The 27,855-nt window shown below is 44.3% G+C and overlaps 2 long non-coding RNA genes across 6 annotated transcripts in view; one reads left to right on the top strand and one right to left on the bottom strand.

Annotated features, from left to right (window-relative positions):
- The first annotated feature begins 252 nt into the window (after positions 1 to 252).
- Positions 253 to 27,689, top strand: LOC104693679. Of its 4 annotated transcripts, none has more exons than XR_005601873.1 (6): positions 253 to 308; positions 5,284 to 6,543; positions 9,014 to 9,101; positions 13,801 to 13,916; positions 16,615 to 16,748; positions 27,522 to 27,689. It is a non-coding gene; the product is annotated as an uncharacterized LOC104693679 (long non-coding RNA). The 4 variants fall into 4 exon arrangements; XR_005601875.1 differs by lacking the exon at positions 27,522 to 27,689 and adding an exon at positions 22,309 to 22,606; XR_005601874.1 differs by lacking the exon at positions 27,522 to 27,689 and adding an exon at positions 20,305 to 21,247.
- The window catches only part of LOC104693680, a 66,412-nt gene continuing 45,216 nt past the window's right edge, over positions 6,660 to 27,855 (bottom strand). The window contains exons 3-5 of one of the 2 annotated variants that reach the window (XR_752591.4): positions 23,214 to 23,321; positions 18,651 to 18,708; positions 6,660 to 15,044 (exon numbers count right to left, since the gene is read on the bottom strand). This is a non-coding gene — a long non-coding RNA (uncharacterized LOC104693680). The remainder of the gene's footprint in view (positions 15,045 to 18,650; positions 18,709 to 23,213; positions 23,322 to 27,855) is intronic. The other variant, XR_002047101.3, reaches the window with a different exon arrangement.

The raw sequence follows: 27,855 nt of genomic DNA, 5'->3' as shown, positions 1-27,855 counted from the left end.
CCCGGCCCCACCCGCAGCCGGGAGCGGCCCCGGGCCGAGGGTCCCGAGCGGCGGCCCCGGGCCAGGAGCGGCCCCGCGCGGGGGGGGCGGGCGCGGCGCTGCCTCAGGGGCGGGGCGGGGCGGCACCGGCGGGCGGGGCCGGCCCAGGTGCGCGCGGCGGGGCCCGGCAGGTGCGCGGGGCCCCAGGGCGGCTGCGCGGGGCGGGGCCGAGGGCATTTAAACCCCGGAAGTCGCCCCCGGCGCCATTTCCAGCCCGGCGCTCGGTGGGGTCGGCAGCGGCGGGGCCGCGCTCCCCCGGCCGGGCCCAGGTGAGGCGCGGGAGCCTCGGCCTCCCACCGCTGCTTCTCTCTGTCCCTTCTGTTCCCCTTCCTTTCACCCCCTTATCTTCTCCTCCTCCCTGCCCCCCGCAAACCCCCAATTCCGCTCCCCCGCAGCTCTCCCCTTCCTCCCTCGCACCTGCTCTCCCCCTGTCCCCACTCCCTTGCCCTCCTACGCAGCCCGACCCTCCCTCTCTTCCTGCCCCGTTCTTCCCCGCTATCCCTGCCCTCTATGCCCCCTGCACCCCTCCGGCCGCCCCCTGCTCTCACACCTTCTTCCCCTCCTCTCTCCACGCTCCCTGCCCATCCCACCGACCTCCCCCTATGTCCGCTCCTGTCCCCCTTATCCTCCGCTCTTTCCCCCTCATCTCCCCTCTCTCTCCTTTACTCCTTCTCTCTCTCCCTTATTCCCCTTCCCTGTTTCCCCGCAGCCGCGGGGTTCGGGGCGCCGGATAATAAAGCCCAGAGGGCCGGAGCCCGGCGCCCCTCGCTTGAGCCCCCACACGGGGCCGGGCCCGCTGTGCGGGTCCCCCCATGCAGTTCACACACACCGCCCGACACCGCCGGGGCTCCGGCTGTCCCCACATCACACTGGGGGCTCCCGGGGGGGTCGGGGGGTTTAGGATGGGCCCCCTCCTCAGGAGGGGGTCCGGGGGGGTTTAGGATGGGCCCCCTCCTCAGGAGGGGGTCCTGGGGTGGGGTGGGGGAGGGGGGGGGAGGGAAGGGAGGGGGCCCCCTCCGGAGGGGGGGGTCCTGGGGAGGGGGTTGGGGCGGGCCCCCTCCGGAGGAGGGGGTCCGGGGTGGGAGGGGTCAAGGGGGGGCCCCTCCTGCCCCCCACCCCGGGCCCTCTCCTCCGGACGGGGTCCATCCCGACCCCCTCCCCGGGACCCCCTCCTCCGGACAGGGGCCCGGGGGGGAGGGAGGGGCGGGTGGGGTGGGTAGCAGAGGGGGTCACGTCACTCTGCCACCATAAATATAAAATGTTCTCTGCAGCAGCAGCCTCCCCCGCCACCCACCCCTCCCTCCCCCCGGGCCCCTGTCCGGAGGGGGGGGTCCCGGGGAGGGGGTCGGGATGGACCCCGTCCGGAGGAGAGGGTCCGGGGTGGGAGGGGCCAGGAGGGGCTGGACCCCCCTTGACCCCTCCCACCCCGGACCCCCTCCTCCGGAGGGGGCCCGCCCCAACCCCCTCCCCAGGACCCCCCCCTCCGGAGGGGGCCCTCCCTCCCCTCCCTCCCTCCCCCCCACCCCTCCCTCCCCTCCCACCCCACCTTCCCCTCCCACCCCACCTTCCCCTCCCACCCCACCCCAGGACCCCCTCCTGAGGAGGGGGCCCATCCTAAACCCCCCGACCCCCCCGGGAGCCCCCAGTGTGATGTGGGGACAGCCGGAGCCCCGGCGGTGTCGGGCGGTGTGTGTGAACTGCATGGGGGGACTCGCACAGCGGGTCCGGCCCCGTGTGGGGGCTCAAGCGAGGGGCGCCGGGCTCCGGCCCTCTGGGCTTTATTATCCGGCGCCCCGAACCCCGCGGCTGCGGGGAAACAGGGAAGGGGAATAAGGGAGAGAGAGGGGGGACAAGCGGGGCAGAGAGGGAATGGGGGAATAGAGAGGGTAGAGGGGAGGTCGGAGGCCGGGTCAGGAGGGGCAGAGAAGGCGGACGGAGAATGAGAAAGAGGAACAGAAGCGGGATCGGAGTTTGTAGGGAAGCGGGGGGGGGGGGTTATGGGGAGGCCGGGTGCGGGGGGTGTAGGTAAGAGAGGCAGAGGGGGAATGGGGGCGGTGGTCGGGCTGGGTGCCCGGGGAAAGGAGAGGGGAGGAAGGAGGGGTAGACTGGGAGCTCGGGGTGTACAAGGAAACAGGGAGAGGAGGGAAGGGGGTTTCAGGAGGGGAGAAGGAGCGGGATAAGGAGGAGGAAGAAGGAGGGGTAGAGCGGAGGGTCGGGGTGTGCAGGGAGAGGACGGAAGCGGGCACTGAAGGGAGGGAAGGAGAGATACAGGAGGGGAGAGGGAGCCGGGTCACGGGTAGGAGGGGGAGGAATGGAAGGGCAGTGTAGGGGGTCGGGGTGTGTAGGGGAGCAAGGAGAGGAGGAAAGGGGGTGTTCAGGAGCGGAGAGGGAGCGGGGTAAGGGGTACGAGGGGGAGAAAAGAGAGACAGAGGGGGGAGACCTCACCTGGGCCCCGCCGGGGGAGCCCGGACCGGCCGCGTCCGGCCCCACCGCGCTCTGAAGGAGCAAATGGCGCCGGGAGCGATTCCTGGGGCTCAAATCACCTCGGCCCCGCCCCGCGCAGCCGCCCTGGGGCCCCGCGCACCTGCCCGGCCCCGCCCGGCCCGAGCACCTGAGCCGGTCCCGCCCGGCCCCTCCATCCCGAGCACCTGAGCCGGTCCCGCCCCATCCCGAGCACCTGAGCCGGTCCCGCCCCGGCCCGAGCACCTGAGCCGGTCCCGCCCCATCCCGAGCACCTGAGCCGGTCCCGCTCCATCCCGAGCACCTGAGCCGGTCCCGCCCCATCCCGGGCACCTGAGCCGGCCCTGTCCCGCCCCGCCCTTGGCCCGCCCTTGTCCCGCCCCGTGCGGGGCCGCTCCGGGCCCGGGACCCTCGCTCGGGACCCTCGCTCGGCGCTGTGCGAGCCCCGGCCCGGGGCCGCTCTCGGCGGAGCTGCGGCAGGGCCGGAGATTCGCTCCCGGCTCCTGCCGGTGTCCTGCTCTGGCTGCGCCCGGCTCGGCTCCCCGGGCACGGGCCCGCTCCGGCCGCGGGGAGCCGGGGCTCTGCCGGTGCCGGGGCAGACCCCGGCATCCCGTGCTGAGCCCGCCGCGCGGGGCTGGGCTCTGCCCGTGGCCCCAAACGCGGGGTTTGGGCTCTGCTCTGAGCCCTAAAACCGTCCCGGGAGCCCGGGCTGAGCCCCAAAGCACGGCACTGGGGCTCCGCCTCCAGCCCCAAAGGCAGGTCCGAGTCGCTGGTTCTGAGCTCTCCGTGGGGCCGGGTGAGCCCGGGATTGGGCTGTGCCAAAGGCAGGCCTTAGAGCTGAGAGCAGAGACTCACGCTGAGCCCGGTTTGAACACCACAACACGGGATTTGGGCTTTACTTCAAGCCCCCAAAACGTAGCACTTAGTCTCTCTTTTTGTGAAGCCCAAACCCCAAAACACAGGACTTGGTCTCTGCCTCAAGCCCCTAAATTGCAGAACTTACTCTCTGTGAGCCCAAATGTTGTCTGAGTGACCCTGGTTTCAAGTCCCCAAATTGTGACTCAGTTAATGTGTCTGCACTTGGCCAAAGTAGCCTGGTTTTGAGCAGCCAAACTGCAGCACTTGCTCTTCATTTCAAAGCCCAAACACACAGACCATGTGTGGTTTTTTAGGCCCCCAAAACACAGGACTTGGTCCCTGCTTCTCAGCCCTAAATGGGGCCACATAAGGCCAGCAGGATTTGCTCTCCATTTCTCAGCTTTATCACTGGCCACATAAGCCTAGTTTCATGGCTCAAACACTCTACAGGACTCAGTCTCTGCCCTAAGGCCCCACAATGCAGGACTTGGAGCCCAAACCTGGGTGAGTGACCCTGGTTTCAAGGTCCCAAAACACAGGACTTAGTCTCTGGTTTTGAGGCCCTAAAATGTAGCACTTGGTCTCTGACTTAAGAAAAAAACACAGGGCTTAGTCACTGTCCCTGAACCCCAAATCTGGTCATATGAACCTGGTTTCAGCCGAAATTCAGGATTTAGTCTCTGGTTTTAAGCTCTGCGCCTGAATTTTGAGCCCCGCAAACGCAGCCCTTGGTCTCTCTGTGAGCCCAAAAATTGATCAAATGAGTCTGGTTCTGAGCCCCTGAAACATAACAGTGATTTGGGTCTCCAAATGCCCAAAACTGCGTGATTCTGTCTCAGTTCCAAGGCTCCAAGCCCAGCATTGAGTCCTGTTCTGAGTCCCCCAAACCCAGTGCCTGTGATGATTACAATTCATTATTTCTATATAAATATTCCTCTAATTGCTAAAGCAGGAGAGAGGATATAACAGGTTTTCCTTTAACAGATTTTTTATTTAAAAATCTACACAGAAATTGCAGCTTACATGTCCCCTTCTCTTCTGAAGTATTTAATACTTCTAATATATTTCTTTTTTCACATTACTGATTTGAAAAGAGCAAATTCAGTATTTGTCATTTGACCTCAAGTAACACTGAAAAATACTTTAGTGTAGAAACATTTTCTGAGTAATATTACGAAGTGAAACAGACAGAATGGTGTTTGCCCATCTCCTCCTGCCATTCCTTCATGGGGAACAGTGGCTGGTGCTGCTGGATCTTTCTCCCCAAGGGATGGGAGCTGTGTGTCAGACCCTGGAGGCAGCTGAGGTGACGATTAAACAGTCAATCAGCCCCCGTGCTGCTCCCTGGGATTTCGGTGCTGCATGGTGTGGGCAAGACAAATTCCAGGAGTCTGGAAGCCAGGTTCCTAAGATTCCTTTGTCAAGAAGAGAGGCCAGTACATCCACCCTTTACAAAAGGTGGCTGTGAGGAATTTGTCCATGCCCTCCTACCAGTGAGACATTTTCTGGGCACTGTGGGTCATTACAGCACAGACTGGAACCAAATCTGGTGGCAGAAGTTGTCCTTCCTAAGACTGAGCTACCATTAATAGGGTAAATATGACTGAGGGTAGTGGCCAAAATCCCTGACAGCCTCAAGTTTGCCAGCAGTGGATTTCCACGTGCCTTCAGCTGGGGATTGGGAACCTTGGCTGAGCACAGAGCACTGAATGTGCCGCAGACGGGGCCTTGAGACTTCCTGTGCACACGTGAGCAACAAGCAATGGTTGGGAAAAGCTTGGGGTTCCCACCTTCCCCAGAGCACTGGTGGCAGAGGAATTCTGCCTGGGGTCAGGCACGTTGAGAGGTCCCATAAAGGCACCTCATTCCCTTTGCCCTGACACCTCATAGGCCCTTGTTAACTCTTCTCTTTTTATGGCCCTGCAGGTAAAGGAGTTCATCCTACTGGAATATCCCTGGGGCTGCCAGTGAGGAACTCTTGAGCTGCCCGAACACAAAACCAGATGCACACATTCTCCATGGGATCAGTGTGCTCTGATGGGTGAAGCTGCTCCAGCTCCACGGAACAGGGACACAGAGCAGCCCCAGCACAGGCAGAAGGCTCTGAAGTGACACCGGGCTGATGGGGAACAGCGTTTGTCCCAGGATTATCATCAGGCCCCTCACAACCACATTTACACTCACGCTGCGTGGATGGGGACTTGGTGACAATTCCCTGAATTCCAATTTGGAAGGAAAAGTTTTGTGTCTGACCTTTTATCTCCAATGCTGTGGGTCTGCCTGCCTTGCTGACATGTCTTCGATCCATCCCATTCCCTCCATTTCAGTTACAGATGAGGAAAGCTAAAGTAGCAACGCTGCTCTTTTCTCTGTTTTGCTTTTGGCTTACAGTGTTATCAAGCGATCCTGGGTTTAGCTTTTGCCTTCACTGCTCTCATAATGGATGACTGATAAGGAATGAACTTCTCTCACTCACAACTGCTCCAATACGAATTTTTAAAATCCCTTTGGACTGAACAAATGCAGAAGATATTATTGACAATTTTCAAATGACATAATAAATCTTAATAAGGTTTTTCATACATATGTACTCACAAAGTCAGAGCTTTATCTGAACATAATCTAAATGCTCTGAAAATTTCCAGAGGTCTCACAAGTATGAAGACACTTTTCTCAAAGTCACAGGAGGATTAAAAGTGAGAGACAAAAAGACATTACCAAGAAACCAGCTGGGTACTAAGTTCCCTTGGAAGGATTTAGCAATGACAGCACTCCAGTCTAAAAACTGGTAGCTGATAAAGGCAACCTAGATATAGGAATGGAACCAAGGGATGGCTTGACAAGAAGCAACCCAGCAAGTTCTGACTCTGCTGTGATTTTCTTCCTGCCCCCTTCCACCCCTCAAAAAAAAAAAAAAAGCACCAAGTTATTTCAGATGTAAGCACCTTAAATAAATGGCATCTGTCCTGAAGTCTTGTAAAACAAACTGTAGCTCTCTAGTGGGAATGTTGAAATGTTGACAAGCCCTTCTGTGTAGCAATGCAATGCTGCCCCCTCAGAGAACAAAGCAAAGCTCCTGGGAAATAATTTAAAAACATTTTGCTCAGCTTGTGATGCAAATACAGACTTTTCAGGTTCTGCAGAAATAAGCCGGAAACCCACAGAATATCACCAAAGCAGACTAAGGTAAGGAGACTGACTGATGTTTGTCCAAATGCACCTGAAAGGAAGCGAAAAGGCTGGGAAAGAGAGAGGACAGGAAGGTTTCTGAGTAGCTTCCTCTCTGTCCTTCTGATTTTTTATTTTTGTAGTCTGATGATGGAGGCAAAACATTTTTTCATTAATCCTGAAGCCTTCTCCTTCATCTGGAAAACTGACACCAATTATGACTTTAGCTTCATACTTTACTAATTCAGAATCTTGTTAGAAAACAGTATTTGCATATTCAAATCTGGTATTTTCACTGGTGTGTGCCTATATTCTGTGTCAAGCAAAGCTTTTCTTACGTTACCTTTTTAATGGTGTCACAAATAGCAGGGCCTCCTCATTACATAGATCATACTTGGTTAGCTCAATACTTCCAACTGTTCTTCATCTCTGTTACTTTTTGATTTAAGAAGAAAATCTACTGAAAAAAATAACAAGGAAAACCAAGTATTTTAAAATGGATCACTTAATTGCTGATGTCTATCTAACAAAGCCATCTATGCATTATTTTGGCAACATGGTGAATTTCGGAGGTAGCTGACCTTAAATGGGGCATTTCTGGGTAAGAAAACAGTCAAATCAAGACTTGAAAAATTAAGACACAAACGACAGAGAGGAGCCAAGTCACGAAGTCTCTTATTTCTCTCCTTTCCCAGTCTTTCTCATAGAGCCATAATTCACTAAGGGAGTGTTTGAACATTTCCACAACTGCAAGAGTTTGGACAGAAGGAATGGGTGAAGGAAAATGCATTTTTACCATTTAGCCCATACATGGTGGTCTCCTCCTATTTAAAGATGCAAGCCTGAAAAATTAAGAGGTGTGAAATCCATACAGTCCAAGGTGTGAAAAAGAGACAGGCATTTAAAACATTTATCACTTTTTATATATACTGATGTTTAAAACAGCATTGTTTAATGACACAGTATTTTTTCTAAGGTACCTGAGTCCCTCATTACTGCTGAAGCCATTTAAAGAGATTATTCAATTTTTACATAATTTCTGCAGCACAATGAGGAAATCCCACGATGGCTGCATGAGCATTCTTGCCATTGCTTGTGGTTTGAGATGCAGTGAGTTTCCTGGACCATTGTGAGAGAAAATCATGTGCTGAACATGTAAGCCAGCAATGAATGAGTAAATAGCTGCTTCTCTGAAGATCAGCTCATTAAGAAGCAGACACTGAATGAAATAAGGCTCCTGGGAGTCTGTAGCACCACACTTGCCAAGAAGAGAGGCATGAAGCCTCGTTATGTGCCATGACCAAGCAAAAGGAATTTCTACCTAGGCAGGATATGTGGTTAATATTCTGCTCTTGTGCTTCGCCCACTGAAGTTCCAGCGTGCTTTTATTTATGATGTGGTTCTTGTTCAGCACATTTCCATGTGAGCAACTGCGAGTGGCTTTGTCACCCTGGGCACAGAACGGAGCCCAGCTGAAACGCCAGAGGCTGCAGCTTTCTTTGTGATGTGAAGAAAACCAAAGAAAAATACCAGAATTTTTCTTTTTTTTTTTTCTGTGACAAAAGCCTCAATAACAGCTTTCTTATTCAATAGAATGGTCTTGTATGGATATATTACAGCTGGTCAAAAGACTCCAAGGTTATTTAGCTTTTAGTTAGCTTTTTTGTACAGTTAATTTTGTTAGTCATAAATAGCTGAATGACACAGTATTTGTGTAACTTAGCAATACCCAGTAATATTCACAGCTTAATTAAATAATTCACATGCCAATCTCTAGTCAGGATGCAAAAAGACCAAAAGACAAATTAAATAATCATAGCTCACTTGGCCAATTTGTTGAAAAGGAGGAGCAGGGTCTGTTGAGACATATGGCAAACAATGTTTTCTGCAAAACAGCAAACTAAAACACATCACTACTCCCACATAGTAGGAGGCATGATGCATTTTCAAAGCACTCTCACCCAGAGCAGCAGGTGTGTAACTGAGCAGTTGCACCAGTGTTTTAACAGGGAATTCGATTACCATGAACTGAAAGGTAAAGGGAGGAAGGCAGGAGAAGGGATGAAATATGAATTAAAATCTCAATTTCCCAAGAAATTTTTTTTATTGTTTGGAAATTTGTGAAATGTGACAAACAAAGAAGTGATTCAGAACACCCACTGCACTGAGATCTGTCTCTGCCAACACATGCATAAGTAGGAATCAGCGCTGGAATTAACTTAAGCACCCATGCCAGCAGGAGTGAGGAATGAAGCCACAGATTTAGTTGCTATACATCTGCCAAGGTTTGGGGTTTTTTCTTACATCCTGGCTTCATTCATACCTAATGACCCTGTTGTGATACATCCATACTGTATGCAAAAAAATACATACAGCACGAAAGTCCAAAGAAGTCACTATGTACTGCTTTACATTGTGTTTAGCAGACATCATCCCACAAGAGAACAACAACACTAACCTCAAATAACTATAGTTTTCTCTTGACCAGGTTCTCTGCTATGGTGATGTTATTTATGGTCATCCTGGTGTCACACAAGCAGCCTTGTGCAGGGAAATCCACTGGTGGCAGCACAATGGTAAGTGATCTATTTGTTCGTGTTTTTCCATTGCATATTTGAAAAAGTTAAACCCAAACAAAACCGCCAAGATACTATACTCCTTGAGAGGAAGAACACGGTTTATGTGTCTCAGCTTTGCCAAAAAACTCTGGAAACCAATGCTTCAGTTTGTGAATAAAGATGTAGGCACAAACACTGCCTTGAGCAGGGTGAAGACCACCCTTGGGCAGAAGTGTTTTGGAGCTGCAGTGGTGAAAGGATGGGGATGTGCTTTGTTTTGCAGAACATTTGGGTATGTATAACAGGCCTGTCTAAACAGAATTGGTGTGTCTGATGGCTGATCCAATGTTCCAAGGAGGTCCTCTATTCAGAACTTGTTTTCCTTCCCACTTACCCTACTTTGTGTATTGTGCTAGATTATACTGGTTTCATAAGTGGCAGTCACAGTTACTGTCCATCTGGATATGTTTTGAGGCTCTGTAAAGTTTTAACAACTGTGAAGAGGGAAAATACTGAAGTATGCAGCCAGTCTGAAGTGGTTATCTTGAGCTTTAACCTACTGTAGCCAGCAAGGCACAAAACACCCTTCACAGGGCATGTAAAACTTTTTAAGATTTGTACCTTAATAACACAGCAAAAAGCATTCTCTTACGAGGTAAGAGATTCTCTCTTTGTATCTGTAATCTCTTAATGAATGAAAATTGTTATAATATTAAAATCATACTAACACATCTCTATACATTCAGTCTTGATTCAGGACATGTATAACTGAATCAGATACTTGGTTAACTCTTGCACTTGTCTTATTGCTTGCCATTAAACAAGGAGATTTTATACTTTACAATATTTTTAGTAAGAAAATTTATTCTCATATTATTCACGATGGAATGCCAATCAGTTCTCAAAATGCTTGTACACGCTTGTCATGTTTTTTCCATGTTTAAAAAGCCTTATTTTCCATGTTATCCCAGACTAAATTACCGTGTCAGTCTTTAACTCCTAGCTCTGTGATGACACATAATGATATACATCTGGCTAGGCAAGAGCATGGCTCTGCAAATGAACTACTCTGGTGCCCATCCTGAGTCTGTGCAGGCCTTTTGAGGTCAGTAAGGTTTAGACTGGTCATCTTTAAGTGTTAACATAGGCAGGTACTTGTGTCAGGGTCAAAGGGACACAGGGTATTGGGACCATGTCTCTCTAAGGTACCGCCTGCACATCATCAGCTAAGGCACAGCTGATATCCCTCAGAGCCTGGGCTGGGGTTTGTTCCCTGCCAGGGCTGGCTTTGTGCCAAGCCGGGCCATGGCATGTGAGCACAGACCAGCACAGGCCACTCACCAGCTCTCTTTGCTCCCTCAGCCCTCGGAGCTGCTGCAGGCACTGGCACCGCTCCCTCCGCTCAGCTCCTGCCTCAGGGCTGCCGGCAGGATGCGCAGGCTACCCCTGGATGGTGCTGACTGCAGCTCCCTTGGCACCTGTGAACACATTAATGGGAAACAAGAGCACGGCTCCCAGTGCCAGATCTGTGCTGGGACTGCCTCTGCGAGAGGAGATTTATTGGCATGGCGAGTCCAGCTGAGCTGGGAGCTGAGCCTTTCTGTTCAGTGACGGGTACAAAAGGATGTGGCACTGGCCAAGTCCTGGTCCCCAGCGTGCCTTTGCACTGCCCCACTGCTCCAGCCTTCAGGTAGCTCCAAATCACACTGCTGTCCAGGTTTGCTTTCTGATATATTGATGAACACACAGCAGAGGAGAAGCCAAATCACACAAAACTGTCTTGTTTTGATATATGGGGCAGTTAGTTACCATCAGGCCTCAGAGCAAAATAGTACCTGGGCTGAGAACAGGGCTCTTTGCACAGCAGCTGAAACTATGCCTGCAATTCCAAGTGTGATTTAAGTCTCTCTTGTTCATACACAGCTTCTGGTACTTCATCCCTTGGCTATCCCAGATAGGCCGATAAATTCTTTCCTTTGTCATTTGTAATGGAGGATTAAACCATGTTGAGCTGGAGAAAATCTCTTCTGCTGGGGGGGGGGGGGTGGAAGTTACTGCGAGACTATCATAAGGCAGAGATGCTGTTGAAACAGCAAAAGATTTTCCTCAAGGTTCTTAGTACCCATCTGCAATAAATTTTTATGAGGGTTTGGATAAAGTAGAGGCCTGGGCTAACCAGCAGGCTAGTAGTTTGGAAAGCTGCACAGCAGAGTTACTGGCAAATCTTCGTTTTATCCGCTCTGACAGGTTCTGCCATACTATTTATTTTTCTAATGCAATAATATAAATCACTGTCAGGTCATCAGCATTCCCACAGTTTTCCAAAGTACTTTTGTGTCTGCCAAAGGTTCCCGCTGGACCTCTAGGCCTACAGGATGCTATACAAGCTCCTTTAATGGAGTGTGTAGTGCTGAGCTGTGCTATGCTGCAACATTCCTGCTCAGAGGAAGAGCTGTAAGGAATGAGGTGGTCCCAAGAGTTACAGTTTAAGGAACATATTAAAGACCACCTCTAGTGATAAAATGTCTTAAACCGTGAAAGCAAAGCAAAGCAGTATTTTACTTAAACAAAAGCTTTTTTCCTTCACTATCCACTTAAGAGAATTCTATATGAGGAGCCCAGAGTAAAGTAAGACACTGTCAGGATACTGGAATCTATGCCATACTTCTGAGACCCATACTCCAGCTGAAAATAGCTTAAGAGCAACGTGTGCTGGCCACGTGTTCCCCTGTGCCTTGTTGTTCAGCTTTTCTTTTAGGTAACTCTTTCCCTTCTTCTTTTTCTAAACTGTAGTGGAGCACTTCCAAAAAATGTTAAAAAATGAAATAGAATTCAGTTCACTGATTATTTTGTGAGAATCTTACTTCTGGGAGTTGAAATTATTGCTTTTACCAGCCAATACCACGACAGAAGTCCCAACAACAAGAGGTGGGGTCCCAGATCCCAGGGCTGCCCCTGCCATGCCACAGCAATGCCACAGTGCTCTCGGGCTGCCCTGCTTTGCTGAATTTCAGGAAATCAAAGCTCCAGCCATGCACAACAGGCCCTTTTATTTTCAGATCATCTCAAGGGTTTCTGAGAGTGGGAAGAAACCAAATGACAGCTAATGGATCAAGGAGGGCCTGACCTGAGGATAAGGTTAAGTGGTGCAATAATCTCCATCCTGAACTTGGTGCTGTGCAGCAGCTTCCTTGATGTGCTTGATCACCAGGTGAACCACTCTGAGAAAACCTCGCAGATTTTCTGCCCATGTCACTTAGAGCAAAGCTTCTGTTAAACACCTGAATACTCCCCTAAAACACTTCCTTTTTATTAATTAATGACTACTTTCCTCCACACTACACTCACTGATAAACTTGCCCTATTTCTGTGCACTGTCCTTTCTTTGGTGCTCTGATTTTTTGCCTCCAAAAGAAAAAGTATCCCATTTTCTAGATCTAAAACATTTCTTAGTTCAATTATAGGATTTCTTCTTTGAAAATCGAAAAAGTTAATGCATGAGTTCTCTTTGTTTGGCTTTGTTGTGAGTGAAGGAATGGTCTGGCTGCAGAGTTGTTTTTTTTCACAGAGCATTGGATGGGCATATCAGTCAGATTTTTGCTTTTCCTTCTTTGAAGGAAAGATAAACTAACTAATGAGTTGCAGAGTTTCTCTAGGCAATGGCCTCTTTATGCTTGTTGTTAAGACCAGTGTAGGCAATGTTACCCACAAACCTTATTAAGGAAAAATGTTTTAATGTCCTTTTCTCAGAGACATTACACATATCTTTCCAGTGGAGGAAAAACAGCTGAGCTAAATTTCGAATTTCTCTAAAATAAGAAAGAGACCATCAGAGTCTCTTCTCAAGGGAACCCACAAGGATTTATTCCCAATATATAATGTCCCAACTCAACCCAGCCGTACTCTTGGTATATCATTGGGCTGGAGAAGCTCTTGAACTTACAAGACTTAACACCAATACACCAATGGTATTTCAGTATGGAGAGAAGAAACAGCCATCTGATTTAAAATAAACCAAACACTGAATAGAGGTAGGAAAGGTCATCATGATGAAGATAAAAAGTGAAGGAAACTCTACTCACCGTTTCGGGATCATGTACGAAGTTCTAAACATTAATGAACATAGCTACATTGAAATACAATATGTCACTTGAATATACTACCTGAAATTTAAAAATATCAGGCTATGAGCTGATAACAAGATCAGTCAAAAGAAACGCTGGGGTAGGAGACCAACACTTGGTATGCAGACAAGCAAGGACTTGAATCTGAGCTCTGGAAGGTAGAGGGAACGGAGCAGTAGGCCGTGCAGTCAAGTAGGCAGCCAAGAAAAATGGAAAGGAACTGAAAAACAGAAAGGATAAAAATAATCCTTCTAAGAAAGTTACTCATCTTGTCAGGATGGAAAGGCTGCTAAGGAATTGGTTTGGAAACAGTGGCAGCTGCAATCAAAAAGTCTACTGTATTTGTAACAAAGGTACACAGATATTCTACTCTGACTTGGCTGTGAATTGTACAGATAAGAAAAGTGCAATTAGAAGTTTTTGAGAGATTTACAGAGTAGCTCCCTGTTTAAAGTGTTCATATGAGTGAAGGAGATGCGTGAGGGGATTCAGAAGTGGATGCAAGTTGTTTATAACACAAGCATTAAAGGTAGTATGCTTCTGTTTTGTTGGCATTCAGAAAAGACATTTGAATAACCTGTCATCTCTGCCAGTTGTTTTCAGCAAACTTACTCTTTCCCAAAGAAGCTGTGTGTGACTGATCTGTGAAGCAACTGCTGAGTTACAATGCCACAAGTAACTTGGAATTGCTGTCTGTTTGTGTTCTCTGGTAAGTTCAGCATTTTCACTTAATTCAGACTGTTGTTGTCATGGCTCATGCTTTCAGCTCTAGGAATCCTCTGTCTGGCTTTTTGAGTTGGCCAAGGGAATTCCTGTACAAATAAACTTACAGGATTTTGTGTCAAGGGATCTTCTAGCTAATTCTCAAAAGGTCAGCATTTCTTCGGTTTGGTTGATTTCCCTGAACTGAGAAGGAACACATCAGTGAAGAAAATTCACACTTCTCCCAGCCCACAGGCTGGTTAATAACTGAGGTGCTAATGCATGTGTCAGGCTTCCAGAGTGACACAGCAGCTTGGGAGGAGAGAAAGGATTTTGTGTCCTTGATGTGTCTGGTTTATGGTACCACAAGACCCAGCAGAGCTCACCACTCTGAACCCGCTGTCAGTGTTTGTTCCCACATGCACATCTAGGCACCTTGATTTTAGCAACATATATCCCTAGCAGGAAAGAGAAAAAACAAAAGTGAATGAAATACATTCGGAGTCTTAATAAAACAATAAGAACTATAGCAGAAAGAATAATGAAACATTGGAAATGATTTATGGATGTAATGGATCACTCTCTCTGTCTTTGCAGAAAGAAAATATCCAAATTACCTCAGCTTTCATACTCATATTCCCAGTGACTGCAGATGAGGAACTTTTAAATGTTTAAAAGTATGTTTAAGACTGGAAATGGTTATAAAAGATCAGAGGCTTTCAAAATTCACTTTGTACGAGGTCTAGTGAGTGCAATGCCAAGAGCAATATATGAAATCTGATCTGACAGTTTCATAATTTCCCTTTGTTCGAGGAGATCCCTGTGCAATGAAAACGTACAGCATCATGCCAGGACTAAAAGAAACAGTTAGTGGAAAGGACTCAGAGGTAAAGACCACTAGGCAGTTTCTCACTGGCAAAATATAAAAAGAAAATGAAGAATTAACTACATTAAGAAATCCCAAGGAGCGTGGTTTAGATTAAAGGACACTCTCTTCAACCAGGCCGCTGGAACATTGATGTAGCACTGTTCATGCAGATGTTTGGAGAGTATTTCACAAACTCTAATTTTGGAGAGGGCTTCTAAAGACTGTTGCTCTTCCACTACTCTGTGCCGCCTCCAATTTATCTTAAGCCTAAAATAGAAAAAAAAAAATAAAGAAACTACAGCTTCTAGTTAAATAGGAGTCTTTTTAAAGAAATACAGTAAAACATAAGATATAGTCCAAATCCCATAGATCCTGTATCTGTAGTAGGCTGGCAGGTCTCCTTTTACCTATACACAACAAAAATGAAGTAAAAGCAAATCTGTCGAAACCCAGCATGTTTAATGTAGTCCCTTGGTTCGTACTGGCTGCATGTGAACAGTGCATGGAGCAATAAATTGCTATATTGAAATCTTGGGAGTTCAGACTTGGTTGTGTGGTCTATCTTTAAAAGTCTGGTTCTGTATTAAGCTCTGGCTATTGATTTTTAGCAGACTATGCACCTGGTAGCAGTTCTTCAGCCCTTCTCAGATATATTCCAAGTTGGACCGTGTTCCCTCAAACATTAAGCGCACAAAAAGGTTACTTAAGTAAGATCTCAAGTAAGGGAGCTTGTGTTTTGGCACTTGCCCAAATTCTGGGCCAGTGCTCTGAAGTTCTGTTAATTAATTTTGCAAATTTTTGTTAAATTCCGACTATCAATTGATGAAGAGCTTTGAGTGTACTTCAAGTCAAAAGGCAAGAGCTTAATCTTCTCTCAAACAGAAACAAACCTGCCAAGTGGCGCCAGTTCAGCTCTGAAAATGACAACTCCACTCTGCTTATGTTCTGTCTACTACATTTTCCTGCAGGAGAGGAGAAATGCTCCATGCTGCTGTTCCCCTGCCTGCTCCCCGTTTCTGACTTTGTGCATTTTTGGGTAGCTTTTCTGATCATCTCTCCAAGACTCTCTCATTGTCTGGAAAAGGTGTTACCTCATGGCAATACCCCAAGGAAATAGTTTCTCCTTTCCTTTCCACATTCCATTGTTGCAAGTGCAAGATGTGATGAGGGATGGCTCGTCTTAATGAAAGAGAGTGAAGGTTCCATTGACTTCACTGGGGTCAAAACTTCACCCTCGGGGACCTATTGGTAGAAATGGGAGGGAATTTCCATTTTCACAGAGAATTTGCAACCCTTAATTGTGTTGAAACTTCAAATATTTTCTTTACAGGGCAAAGTTCGTATCTTATTTCGGATGAATGTAGTGGCTGAGCGTCATCTGCTGCTGGAAAACCTTTGGAAGTTACTTAAAACTAAAACAGGCATAAAAGAGAATCGGGGTGGGAAAGGGTTGTTTGCCATTAAACACCAACACAAACCAAGCTGGGCTTTTTGTCTGTGCCCTGCCCTTTTTGTTCACACACTCCTCTTCACCCTCCAGACAGCCTTAGAATGCTAATTTTTCTAAGCACATGGAGAATGAAAACTATTATAGAAATCAACTGAAATATTATTTTAAACCTTGTTTAATGAGACTGGATCCACACTATAAATAAAATCCTGATCTTTCCCTTCTTGACTTTCAAAAATGGTATTTCCCACACACTATACAATCTGTCACATTCCAATTCAAAGCAAATATTTGAAATAATTTTCAAAAAAAGGATGTTTACATGAACTGGCAGGTGAGATTTATGAAGAAATGGTTTTAAATAAAAGTGTTTGTCTCTTTTCACAGATATTTAGGATTTCTCTTCACATGGCAGCATATGATATGGATGCCCAGAAAGATTCAGTGCTATGATGCTGTAATGATAAAGATCTGATCGTGTCATTCTTTGTTGGGGTTTCCACCAGTTTCTGAACTTAAAGGTATTCAATTATTCTGTTTTTCTCAAGGGTAAAATATGCATGTAACCCTCAGTTAGCACTAAGAACAATGTGCAAGCCTTCACACATCAAAGACGTGACTATGTGCTTTTGTCTATCCTAATGGTTTGAGAGAAAATCTTGATAAATCAACATGAGATTTCTTTTTATTTTCCCTTTTTTCCCCTTTTTCTCTTTCTTACATTTTGTTGTCTTGATTAGATAAAAAATAATAGGGGGCTGTCAATCTGTTTTCTTTTCAGGTCTTCTCTGTCTCTTTCTAAATTAGTTACAGCCTGCTTTTTGTAGCTTTATAGCCAGCCTGACCTAATTTAATTACCATGACTTGTGTGGCTTAAAGATAAATAGTTTTATTCAGCCTGCTTACTTTTGTATAAGTTTTCCCTTTCACACATCTCTCTATATTTTGGCATTCAGAATTCTTGCCCACTGTTCTTCAGTAGGTTAACACAAGGTTGGTTTATAGCATTGTCCATATTTTCACAAAAAGGCCTTTGATGCTTTTAGTCCCTGCTTTGCTCTGAGTCTGGGGGCCTTTGTGGGACACAAATGAACATTAGCTGGGGCTCAGAAGCAGGGGATGGGAAATACAGCCCTATGCCCATCATGAGGGAGAAATCCTCAAAGCTTGCTTCTATACTGCTACTGTGGAAGATTTTTTCTTATTTAAGGAAAATACTTCAGAAATCAAAGCTTGAGACTTCTCTACAGATTATGGTAAACACATAAGTGGCTAGATGATCTCCAGTAACATAACTCTGTAGCATGAAAACGCCTTCAAGCTGTCCAAGAACACAAATGCTTCACACAGAGATGTCCCTAATGCCCAGATCCCTGAGGTTCATGCCAAGATCACTGACAAATCCTTCTACCATCCTGTTGGCCACCTTTGAATACAGAAAGCAAGCAACCAGCTTATAAACTCCAAAATCCTACTTAAAAGAAGGGATCATCATATTTCTTTCTCTCTGTCAAAATGGAGAAAGATTGACCAGGAAACCCTGAGTGATGCTAAATAGTTGTTAAAAAATCTGATTCAGGTTCTCTTACATTCCTATAATCAGTGCTTTTTTAAAAAAATCTCCCATATAACACTCAGATGAATGTACAGAGACTATCTCCATGTAAATATGTTGTGTTTTGCCTATGAACACTAAATATATTTTGCAGTAGTTTAAAAATAATTCTTTGGAGGCTTACTGCAGTTCTTAATACAAATGTAGATACAGAATTCAGTGTCATTTCTTGTGTCATCTGTATGTCATCTTAATGCTGCTAAAAGAGCCTCATGCCCTTTTTTAAAAATGCATCTACTTGGGTTTAAAAAGAGTATATCTGAGATCATTAGCAAAGGAAATGGCCAGCATTAATTCTAAACTACCACAGGTTTTAACAAAAAGAACAAACTGTGAAACTTAAAAGGAAACCCAACAAATGTGTTTTATGAATACATGTGCAAAATTTTGGTTACAATCAAATAAAATACTGATATGTGCCAGACACCTTGAAGTTGCTCTCCTGTGTCTAATTCTTCCGAGCTAGATTTAAATTAATCTCCCAGTACTCGGCCTCTTCCCACCCTTGTTAGTAAACTAACAAAAGCAATTTATACCAACCACATCATAAGCAAATATAAAATAAAATATAGCAAAATAAAAATAGCAAAATAGCAAAATAAAAACTCTTTCAAGCATTTGCTTCATCCTGTTGGACACCTTTACCTATAATCACAATAATCTTCTATTAAATAAAATTACATACATGCAAGCTTATTTCAATATGTAAAATGTTTTGTTTCCAAGTGCAATATTCAAATGCCTTGTTTCAGTACTGTTGGTCTATTAATCTGATGGCAGTATTCCACAGAATTTACATGAAACTAACCTGAATAGTTGTAAAGCTCCCAGGAAGCTGATTTGCTTCAGAACAGATTGTGACATTTCTGTAGGTGTACAAAAAAACCAAATCCAAACATTTCATATAAACTTTTCAAGAAATATTGCAATCCTCAGCAATATCACAGTTAACACATTTTGAGAAAACTCAAAACTTCAGAGCCTTAGGGCATATTTCTCACACAAATAGGTTCACCTGCAAAGGAATCATTCCCAGACATCCAGTTGGAGACATCTGAGTGGTTCAACCAGGCTTTCCCATTGTCCTTTTAATATTTACTAATGCCTATTTGGATCTTCTCCTTGACTGAACTGGAGTATAACTCATGAATACAAACAGACCAGTGTTTGACACTTGAGGCAGCTGCTATCATTGTCCTTAACCCTATCTGCTTCCTGTGTGCCATTGCCTCTGTGGAAGGAAAGATGAGCCAGAACAGACAGGGAAGCAGTTCATGAATGGCTCAGGCTCAGGCTCAGTTTACTACAGTAACTTCCATCATAGTCTGATAATTTAAAAAAATTAGCACTCCGTATAATAACGAAGGCACCAGTAGTGGATAAGAACAGCAGAACCAGACACACATAAAATAGAATAGAAAATTTGTGTGGGACATGGAATCTGTGCTGAAGGACACAAGTGAGAGTACCTGGGCTCCTTGAGAGGTTCTTCTGACAAAGGCAAAATGTTCTTGGCAACAGTGACTGGTCACTTCTGCTCTTCCTTCTAGGAAGGTATAAATCTGCTTCTTTTATGTGTCCAGAGTACTTTGCTTTTAAATGCTTCACAAAGGCTACCAGTATGAGAGTACAGTGGTCCTTGACCACATTTGGTATCTATAGTTTCATGCAGCCAAAAGTAATATAAGAGCAACCACAGATGAATTTTAGAAAATTTCATTCCTTATTTACATATCTATGTTACACCCTGTACAAAAATTATGCAGAATGAGATATGCCATGAGGAAAAAAAAAAAAAGCACAGATCAATTCACTGGTCTGAATGCGGATCAAACGCCAATTGCACTTGGCAGAAGCACACATCTGATCATTACTGCAGCCAGATTCCAGGAAATAAAGGACAAAATATGGCACATATTCCACTGCTCTCATCATGCACAGAAAACAGCTGATATTTCAAGGTTCTGAGGTTACAACATGTGGCTCTTCTAAAGAGCAGACTGCAACCTTGAGGGGCTTGTTTTGTTTTCCAACTGAAATCTGACATGCATTACATGTGAACATTTGGAAGTCATATTGTACATCAAGCATTACATCTAATTGCTTTAACTTGTACAGTGTGCAGTCATTAAAATGACTTCCAAAATAATGGAGCACTTAAGGGAACCCTCACCCACATGTGACCCAATAAAGAGGAGCAAGTGCCTAACTGCAAGCACTTTGTACTTTAGCACAGATCCATAAGCACCCTCTTTAAATGGGGTGATGCTTGCAGTGGATAGGAAGCAGGTCACCCTATGATCTATGGACACATAAACACATACAAGGAGAAATTATTTCTGGCACAGATTTACTTCACTCAAGATTCTCTGAGCAGCAGGGAGACATCTGATATGTAAAACAGTAGGCCCCAGCCAATTAGTCTGTGACAGATAAGAACCTTTCCCTTATTTGTGTTATAGGGTTTCTATGTGGCCTGTTCCTTCGATGATTTCATGTTCCCCTCTGACTTCACTGAAATCCAGTTTTTATCAACTGGGATTCCGGCATGCTTTCCAGGTGCAACAAAGAAATAACCTGTTTGGAAGAAAGGAAGTATGATATGTGGGCCTTGTTTCTGTCTTATGGGAAGCAATGCTTTTGTAGTTCTATTTCTCAAAAAAAAAAAAAAAAATCTGTGAACAAGGAAAGTACTTTATTATCCATACAAATGTACCCTTTCAAAGCATCACAGGGGATTCAACCATTAATATCTAACTGCAGCATCTATCTAACTAACTCAAGTATGCTGCTTTGGAAATCTGCCTTGCCATACTGGTGCAAAAAAAGTTCATATAAAAATAGTCAAGAAACATTTAGAAAATCTCCCCCATCACGAATATCTTACATTGCCTTTTATATCTGTGCATTACTACATTCCCAAAGTTAAGAAAAGTAAAATTCTCCTAAGCCTACATCCCCAAGGTGGATAGAGACCTGTGGGATCTGCTAGATTGTTGAGATGGCAATGTTTAGAACTTGTAAAATTTTAAACTGGTACTTGCATTACTCCACTACATCGGCAAAAGCAGCACCTCACACTTCTCTCAGTAATCATTTCACAGTGTGAACCTCAATGATCATTCACACCCCTAAAAGGATTCCCATGGGGTTTTTTCCCTTCAATCTTGTGGCTCTGCATTGAAAGACCTACAAAGGCTTCATTCTACTGATGGGAGCAGAATATTCTGAGTGGCAGATGGAACAGCTCCTGAAACAACTTGGTCCATGGTAAAGGCAGTATTTCAACAAAGGCTATAGAAAATATTAGACCAAATGTTACAGGAAGCAAGAACTACCTTCTCATATACTTCTACTTTAAATTAAAAATTGAAAGGCCTGGCCAAAAAAAAAAAAAAAAAAAAATTAAAGTTCTTTTAGGTATAGTATAGAAATCATTTTTGAGGCCTTACAGAAGGGATTTTTTCTTTCTTCTTCTTGTTAACTTGATTTATTTTTATGTATCCTGAGAAGCTGCAGTCAAACTTCACACAAAAATTACTTCCAACAGAAAGGGTTCATGCTTCTGGATAGAAAACAAGAAAAACTCAGATCCAAATTCCTCCTTTACTTCTGTGACCTAGGGCAACTACTGCTGCCTTTTAAAGTATGCGTGCTTCTCCTGTCCCTGGTGATTGTTATTAATACAGGTTAGGGAAAGTGGTGATAAAGATCAATTCCCAACCCAGAAAAGAAACATTAACTGCTTCTTTCATGTCTTCCATAGTAAGTGAGCAGCTACAGTTTCAAATGATCCCCAGATGTTTACTACTCCTGGTGCTCAAAAGCAGTGTAGTTTTTCTCCAGAGCCATGTTGGGTATTTTTGGTTATCCTGCAGACTTCAACCCCTTGTCATCAGAAGGAAATGCAAAGGTGGAACAGAAAGCTTGTGTAGTGTAGAAGTCCAAGAAAAAATAAACCAAGGATGGCCTCTTACTGTTGGCCAACTTAAGCTATGCCTCTGCGTACTAATGCAAGGAATTCCTACAGAGATGGGTATGGGAACACTACAAGCTTGTCACTTAATTACAAGAAGATTTCTTGACTCTGGTAAAAATAAAATTGCTGAGATCTCTCACAAAAACAGTGTTATTTTTCTGGTTCTTTACAGCAGTGTTTTCGTACTTCTTCTTACTCAGAGCTTGGACACAGGATAGTCTGCCTACATTTGTAAACATGATAGCTAACAGAAAATAAAAAAAAAATATCCTCCTTAGATAATACAGATTAAGAATAATAAGAACCATTTAAATTCTACTTCTCTTTCCTTTGCACTTAGTCCTAATTATTCCCTGATGAAGACTTACCTTTACTAAAGCGTAGTCCCACTGGAAGCAATTATTAGTGATAAAAATAGGCGCTTTCCAAGAGCTTTAAACAGATTATTATCTGAAGAGCCTGACAATTTTGTCATTATTATAACCAGGTAAGCAAAGACAGAAGAAGAACACGCCATAGACGATATTAAAGTACTTCACCTTCTTGGACTGCACCGTTCCTTTCTCCTCTCATCTTCTGAGGAACATTGGCCAAAAGATTTAGTGCTGCATGAGCAGCAGAGATCGAGAAAAAATACTCCAAACCATGGTAGGACTCAAAGCCAATCTCTTACACCTGCTACAGTGTGTATAACTTAGAGAATGTAATGCAAAACAAAAGCCTCTGATCCTCATTTCAGGACAATTACTCTGACTGAACACTCAGGTAACTGAGCTGGGCTCCTCTTTTTAATGAACGAGAAGATGCCAATCTGACCTTATTAGATCAGCCCACATGGAAATTAAACATTTACATGTATTGTTACAGTTTTTCTTTTATGCCAAATAGGCAGGCCTCAAACTGACTTCTCTGCTCCCGTGCAATGGTCAGAATGAACCAAGTTGTTCAGTCTCTGCAGGATCAGAACCAAAATACTCTCTGAAAGGTATTTTGAACAGAGGATGGAATTTTTGACCCTCTTTCCATTGCTGATACTAAGGTGATAGGATGGCCTTGTACACAAAAATGTGTTCCCAGTGGGAACAGGAACTTTTGAGTAAGACCGTGTTAACACAGCACAGTTCTCCCAATCAGTGCCCCGGCTCAACATGAAGCTACTCTTTATTCTACTGCAAAAATACTAAACATCTGTTTCTGAACAGAACAGCACCTACTTCACATGTGAAACATTTTCATCTGCTAGCATATAAAGGCTAATGAGTGTTGAGTTAATAGTCTGTTAATTCTTGGGTACTATCAGGCATAGATTTGTTCAAATTGAACTGAAAATTCACTTGCTCAATAACTCCTGACTACACACAATCTTACTTTTATCAAAGTCATGTTACTTACTGATATATTTCACCCAGCTTGTCAAAAACAGGTAGAAAGGCTCTGAAATGCAAGCACCACAGCCAGAGGTCTTCCAATGTGAAGAGGCCAATCTTCCTGCTGGGAAAGCTGAAAAAATAAATGCACAATAAAGTGCGTCATTGAATTTCTATTTACTGGGGAAAGACACATCTCTAAATCTTAAGAAGTAAGTCCAAATCAGAATCTCTCTTCCATAGCCCTGAAATGTGAAAGAGACATTAGAACTATGCTGACAATTTGGTATTGTGGTTTGCTGAGAGAAAATAGAGGAGCAGCTGGAAAGCAACTTAATAATTTCCACACTGTTTCTCCCACTTGCGATTCATTTTATTTCGAGTTTCTTTCCCCATTCCCAAGTCTTTCACCTTTTTGTTTTAGCACTTTAAGAAATCTTTAACTTACAGATTTCCCTTTCTTTCCCCCTTTTTTTGCAATCCAGCAATTTTTTCCCTCCCATTTCACCCTGGGGGAAGTCAATTTTCACAATTAGCTAGATGGTTATAGAGGAGAAACATGAAAACACATTGAAAAAATACATATAATAATTACAAAAATAGATTTTTTAAGAATTGCAGAACTATCTTCTCTTGAAAATCCATTTCATTGATAGGGATCCTAGTTCAAAGAGAAATTCTATTGTTAATTAAGAAAATTTTGCTCCAAAATACCAAACAATTATAATTAAACATGGGACCATTTGGTTACTTGCAACATCAGGGATTTCCCAAGTCCTCAAGGGGTAAGTTGTTTTAAAAGCAAGGACTTGAGAGTTTATGGAGCTCTTGTGTAGGCCACCCCTTGAGGACATCCAGGGAAGCACAACAGAAACAACTTTCCAGTTGCACAACTCCTCCTAGGATTAACTGGCCAGTAAAAGTCAAAGGCAGGAATCCACAGTCCCATTCTGCCCTGACAACATTACTTGGTGGTTCTTTGTAGGAATTAGGATGCAAAGTCTTCATTCACTCTTCAAAAGCAGATAAAAGCACACCTTAACTGGCCATGACAAGAATGAGATTTAGCTGCATGCATAGAATTAAAAGGGGATTTACAGACTTCCCAGAAAAGGACCAGTTTCCACAAAAAGCATCCTTCTGTTTGCCCATCACCAGAAAGGTGGTCACAACTCTAAGATGATACTAAACTGTAGAGACCGTGAGGCTTTTAAAATATTCTTTCATGTCCAAGATTATTCATGTATCCTTTTAAAGTGTTATTTTTGTATAGATTAGCTGTGTTTTCCATCTGAATTCCCAATGAGACTGCAACAGCAGTGTGACCTCAACTTTTTTTTTTTTTCCCCCTTTAAATTTTTTTTACTTAGCACAGATTTTAAGATAGGAAATAATAGCAAGCTCATTGGGCTTGAAGACAATCCCTAGTGGTGCACACTTGAGCTGGGGTGTAGCTGTTAATATGTCTGTGATCTAATTCCCCACAAGTGAAAGTCAGCCAGAGAGCCCACTTACTCAAAGCAAAATAATCGTTAGGTTAAATATCCTGGGATCTGTAAAATCCACTGTTTCTAAAATTACTCTCCTTTAGTCCATGAAAGAAGGCTAGGAGGATTATGCATCTGCAAAGAACACTCTACTATAGGTAGTTAAACTCTTCCCTCATGCAAACTGCTGAGGTCACTGCAGCTACAAAAGCAGAGGGTTTCCCTGCAGCATCTGCCAGGGGACTGGGGAGCAGATCCTGGGGATACTTCATGCAGCAGGATATAATTCAGCAATGGTTAATAGCACAGCCTTTAGCAGTTTTAGAGTAAAATGACACCTTGTACCTTTGAAACATTGGGGCTTGCTGGCATAGTCTGGCTATTTCCATTGGGGCACACACTGCAGCAAAGGAGCTGAGTCCACAAATTGCTCCATTGTGTGACCCAACCACACAACTGCCCCTAAAATACAAACAGGGCACAAGTGCAGACACTGTGCTGAGACAACTCCTGATCTGTGCAAACCAAAACCAGCTCAAACAGATGGACAAAAGTACAGGTGTAGTACACTCTCTTTCCCCCTTTCCCACATTCCCTATTCTTGTGCATCCATTGAAGCCTTAAGGATGAAGGACACAGTTTAAAAGTGAAGAATTATGTTTTGCGTCCTTTAGATGAGAAACGTGGTAGCAAATGGGACATTTGCTTGTTTGTAGGCAGATAAATTTTTATTTCATCTGTGATAAGTGTGTCTCATCAAACTATACCTGATTTAACAACTTCCTTAAAACACACGTTTCTAAAATAGGGCTCAGGATGAATTAAAGGACCACATGATTGTTTCTGTTTCATTCTTTCTGAAATTTTCTGGATGCAAAGCCCCTTCACTGCATTGTAGCATGTTCTCTTACAAGATAAAGATTTGACTTTCTTAAAATATTGTTCACTTCTGAAGCTGCCCAGGAATGAAGGAACAAAGCCCTGTTTGGTGAAAGGCTGCAGATGAAGTGAGCATGACCAACAGCCGCAAGGACACAACCTGTGCCCTGAGCAAGTGCAGTCATCCAGGACAGGAAGCCAAGCCAACACAAAAATGTGGTGCAGATGGGCAAGATGATTGCAAAATAAAATAAACAGGCTTTAACAGGAAGCAGAAAAGCAGAAAGCTTAGCTTGTCCTTATACAATTCAAGCTACATTTGCAAGTGAACATGCTTGCAACTAATAAACATCTCCACTGACCACATTTTACATGAAATTGGAGAATAATCAGTTTTTTATGATAGGAATGAGTACATGAAGTGCTTTGCAGGAGCTCATATAATCTACTGTAACACTCTTGGCTTACTGAACACTTTGAAACAGAAACTGAGCATTTCAGCAGAAGTTAACCCAGCTCAAGAGCCCTTGAAATCGGCTTTCATTCATCACCCATAGATTATCTACTCTCATGACTACTCCTCCCTTTCTGCACTATTATTATTATTCATGATTTGTCAGCAGCCAAGAAATTCCTCTGGGTTTCAGTGATGAAGTGCTTCATTTGGACTAATTGTTTCATTTACTTTAAAAGAACAAAGAAATCTGTCAAAGCACATTTACTCTTTTGAGGCCACTTTTGGATATCTATTGCCAGTCATTAAGATTTTTGGAACTGAACACTGAAGATTGAACTTCCAAAAATATTTTAAGTCAGAGCAGCACACAGGAGACAAGGTGAAAAGAGCATCAAAGCTGTTGCATTTGTGCCGCTGCACAATTCACCTGGATGTCACTAATTTTCCCAGCCTGCCTTGGCAGATCTCAGATATGATACTGGAATTACAGTTCTTCATCCTCTGTTCCCTGAAAACTCAATCTTGTTTCATCCCAAACTTTTGTCTCTGCTCCGCTGCCTTGATGTTACAGTTCTCCTGTACCAGTGCATCCTGTTCCTTTCTCTTCTGCTCCTACCCTCTGCTTCACTTCCAGCTTACCTGCATCACCCTCACTGGCCTGCTGGAAAACATTAAACTGTAGCTTCACCTGGTTCAGTGCATCATGGGTTGTCAGAATGTGGCTCAGGTTAAACATACTCTGGTTGGCCCCCCAAAAATTGAAAATCATTATTTTACCGTGTACTTTTCCCTGGGCTGTGCCTGGACTGGTATCCATTTACACTGCTCCCCAGTCTCCCATCCCAGTGCCTGTGTGGCTAACGAATTAAAACTTTAGTATCCAGGGAATGTAATGTACCTTTTTATTGTAAATTTTTATGGCATTATTTCCTTACTATATCAGTACCCAAGAAGAATGTTAAGAGCCATTTGAATTCAACTATTTGCATCTTTCTACAGACTATATAGAGTTGTTAAGGGAATACAAAATAGACCTCTGTCATTCTTTAAGCTGAACTTCTTGTCTCACTGACAAGCCACCTGTGATGCTAATTCTGTGATATATTATAGGCTTTTGTGCAAGACTGAAAGGAGTTTGTTAGGTGCTACAGATGATTAACCATGAGACAAGTAGAAAAAAGAAATTTTCACCCCTTTAGTATTTACCAAATTTAAGACTTATTTGTTGTCTGTCAAACTAATATTTTAAAACAGAGGACACTTCAGTTTTAAATGGCATTACACTGAGAATTTGCCTGTTACAGTAAAAAATAGACAATTTCATTTTATATTTTTCTTTCTGCAGACCACAAAATAAATAGTATACCTGCATTTTGTGTCAGGTACTTGGGCATAGTTGTAAAGATGCTGCTTCTCCTCACCTTGAAGCCAAACAGATTGTAGTTTTTCACCTAATGCTTAAACAAACCTGAGGAAAAGCTCTCATACTGTCAGTTCCGTTTTCTCCTAGGAATTCACAGTGGAACTGTCTTTCCCAAACCACTTGGGCTGTACAAAGACTTGAGCTCCAGCTCACAATGTAAGCAGCAAAGAGGATTTTGACACTCTAAGATAACTGGAATGGAGTTGTCCAGGCTGCCTCCAGTACCAACAGGAAGATGTTAAATAATGGCCAGCAGCAGGTGAGGTGAGTCCCTATCTTGCATCAAACAAACGAAAAAGCTGATATTGATGATGGCAGAACCAAAAAGAAACTCGAGTACTTCAGTATAAAATCATCACTCCAGCAGCAGCCTAGCACCCTCCCTGATTCTAGGCCTGCTGGCCTAGAGATTTCTCCGCAT

This window comes from Corvus cornix, chromosome 4 (assembly GCF_000738735.6).
Source record: "Corvus cornix cornix isolate S_Up_H32 chromosome 4, ASM73873v5, whole genome shotgun sequence".
Lineage (NCBI taxonomy): Eukaryota > Metazoa > Chordata > Aves > Passeriformes > Corvidae > Corvus > Corvus cornix.
This window is presented reverse-complemented; position numbering and strand designations above follow the sequence as displayed.